This window comes from Prionailurus bengalensis, chromosome D4 (genome assembly GCF_016509475.1).
Source record: "Prionailurus bengalensis isolate Pbe53 chromosome D4, Fcat_Pben_1.1_paternal_pri, whole genome shotgun sequence".
Taxonomy (NCBI): Eukaryota; Metazoa; Chordata; class Mammalia; order Carnivora; family Felidae; genus Prionailurus; species Prionailurus bengalensis.
The window spans coordinates 8,919,773-8,923,219 of NC_057359.1; positions in this window are offsets into that span (position 1 = coordinate 8,919,773).

Here is a 3,447-nt window from a genome sequence, read left to right on the forward strand (position 1 = left end):
GTGAGGGCCGCCTGGGTGGCCCTGTCAGTTAAGCTTCTGACTTTTGGTTTTAACTCAGGTCTCGACCTCATGGTTGGTGAGTTCAAGCCCCACACCGTGCTCTGTGCTGGCAGCTGGGATCCTGCCTGAGATTCTCTCTCTCTCCCTCTCTCTCTCTGCCCTTCCCCCACTCGCACGCACATTCTCTCTCTCTCTAAATAAATAAATAAATAAAATAACCTAATTTTTTTTTTTTTTAAGTCAACAAGTGATTCGGCCAGGTTCAAGCCCCAGTCTAGCTGCTGGGGGAGGCTCATGTTCTGCCCACTCCATCAGTGGTTCCTGGACGGCAGCATGTATCCAAACACCCTGGAGGGCTGAGCCCCAGACCCAGAGGTGGGGGGCGGGGGCACATTTGTGTTTCTAATAAGATCCTAGGTGAGGCTGGGGCTGCTGGTCCTCAGACCACACTTGGAAGCCCTCTGCCCCACAGCCAGGGATCCCCCAACTCGAGGGGGAGCTTGTTATGAGAGCCCCAAGCCCCAGCCACTCCCAGGTGATTCTGAAGTAGGTGACCCACAGGTGACATTTGGAGGAAATTACACCTCGCTCGCGGTAGCCACCAGGAAATACACAGTAATTCCAAGCAGCATGGCCAAAATACAGGTCTAATTACAAGTTTAAAAATAATTAGAAGTGAAGGGCACAGAACAAATAATGTTGAAGGAGCGGTGGTAGGAACCAAAGGCGACGTTATTGCCGAGGAAGTGTCCGAGCCAGAGCTAGCTACATAATGTGCGCGGTCCAATGCAACAATGAAAACCTGGGGTGCTTTGTGCCAAAATTAGGAAAAGTGTGACATCAGTGGTACTAAAATAGAAAACTTTTTTCCTTTCTTTCTCAGTCTCTCAACTTGTCACGGAGTTTTCGATTTGCTATTTAATGACATTCTAAGTAAAGTTTAAAAATTATATTGTGGGCATGAATTCTACTGTTCGTCTTTGTATTGTGCAATGGCAGGGTTTTGTTTTTTTTTTTAATTTTTTAATGTTTACGTATTATTTTTTGAGAAAGACAGAGCGTGAGTGGGGGAGGGGCAGACAGAGAAGGAGACCCAGAATCTGAAGCAGGCTCCAGGCTCTGAGCTGTCAGCACAGGGCCTGACATGGGCCCGAATTTATTAACTGTGAGATCGTGACCTGAGCCGAAGTCGGATGGATGCTTAACCGACTGAGCCACCCAGGCGCCTCAGCCATGGCCAGTTTTAAATACAACTTTAAGAGCATCTAATTAACATACAGAATCACCAACATTACACCATTCATATTTTGGAGGTTGTACATGTGTATGTATGTTATTCATTAAAAAAATTTTTTTTTAATGTTTATTTATTTTTGAGAGAGACAGAGTATGAGTGGGGGAGGGGCAGAGAGAGGGAGACACAGAATCCGAGGCAGGCTCCAGGCTCTGAGCTGTCAGCACGGAGCCCAATGCAAGGCTCGAACACGAACTCGTGAACCTCGCAATCGTGACCTGAGCCGAGGTCGGACGCTTAGCCCACTGAGCCACCCAAGCACCCTTGTACTTCATTCTGACCAGAACAGTGGAAACACTGCACAAAACTAACTGAACTCTTAGGCTTTCACTTCTTGCTACTCGCTGGTTCTACCTTCAGCCTGTCGATGAGGAAGGAAAGGACCAAAGGAAAAAGAACTCTTGCCTTTTCCTGTCATATATCATTTTCAGCCAAACTGGTTGGCTAATATAATACCATTAGGTGTCGTGAAATGGTGGCCTGAGTTTATAAAGTCACACGGATAAGGAAGGGTACAATGGGATTCCTTCATTGTTCTTGGTTTTTAGAAAACCACTGCCTTCCTTCTGGGTTGAAATAAATTCTGTTAGAGCAGAGCATGTGTCTTCTCAGACTCCCAGCGCCTCCACTCCGTTTGGGGGCTCTTACCTTGTACTCACTTTGAATTCTCTTGCATCGCGGGCTGACCAGAATTCTATGCTCATGAAACATCTGGAACATAATGAGCAAGGAAGGGAGACACGCACATGGCATGCCTCGTGTGCATACCCCACTGTTCCATCGGGCTTCACGTGCAAAACACAAGTTCAAGGATAGGAGTGTTACGTACCTCAAGACAGTTAACAGCAAAGCATGAGCCCAAGCACGGGGCCCTTCTGACCATGGATCCCTGAGAGTAGATGACCACAAAGCCGGCTCCAGTTTGGGTATTTGAATGAAGAATCATAAAATGGGAAGTAATAAAGAAATTCCAGGCCAAGAGAGTCGGGTGGGATGGACAGAAAAAGGTACACATTCAGGATGGTGAAAATGTAGGGGAAATCATGCTCTATGGCAAGACAGAGGTCCTTCCTGTTGGGCCTATATCACTACAGAAGGGACAGGGCTCTAGCTGACTTGGAATAGTTTATTCTCGTTATTATTATTATTATTATTATTATCTTTATTTTTGAGACAGAGAGAGAGAGAGCAGGGGAGGAACAGAGAGAGAGGAAGACACAGAATCCAAAGCAGGCTCCAGGCTCTGAGCTGTCAGCACAGAGCCCCATGCAGGGCTTGAACCCACAAACCACGAGATCATGACCTGAGCAGAAGTCTGATGCTTAACCAGTTGAGTCACCCAGACACCCCAGAATAGTTTACTCTCTTGAGAAAGATGTTCCCAATGATGAAGCAAGGCAGTTTTTTTTCCCCTTTCTTCTATTAAAAACAAAAGCTTAAACTCATACATAAGAATAAAAATAAATGTGAGATTTTATTATATTACAATTTTGTTTTTTCTCGAAAGCAAGAAACCTTCCCATGAAAAGTTATATATGTTATTGATCTGTGTAATAAAAGTATCAGAAGATAATTTTCACCTTTGGATGGCCTAGAGGACATTTTAGTTTCTCTAATGAAATTATAAGGAAATATTTCCACTTGTTTGTTAGTTTTTATATGAAACTATGTTTATTAAATCATACTGTTATTACTTTCTCTCTCCCCTTGGTTATTACTGTGAAATACTGAGGCACAATGCCCACTATGTTGGGAATTGTTTAGTAACATAGCTAATATTTTATGAAAGAATAATATATCATTGCTTTTCAAATAACTATCACATGAGCTAAAATTAGACCTCATATCTACTTGTGTTATCCAAATTAGCATAAGATTCTTATCAGAGAACCATTACCTAACTTTATATAAAATACATTCAATTTTTGTCTTGAGATTAGACATTGTATGTTACAGATTAAAATAATATTGTAAGAGTTCATTATTTAATTTTTCAATATAAATTTAAATTGTTATATCTACTGCTGTGTAATTTGTAATTTTTGTCTTTTAAGGTACCCAGTTAACATGATGAGGTTCCAAACTGACTTCTTTTTTTTTTTAATGTTTATTTTTGAGAGAAAGAGACAGAGAGAGAGCAGGGGAGGGTCAGA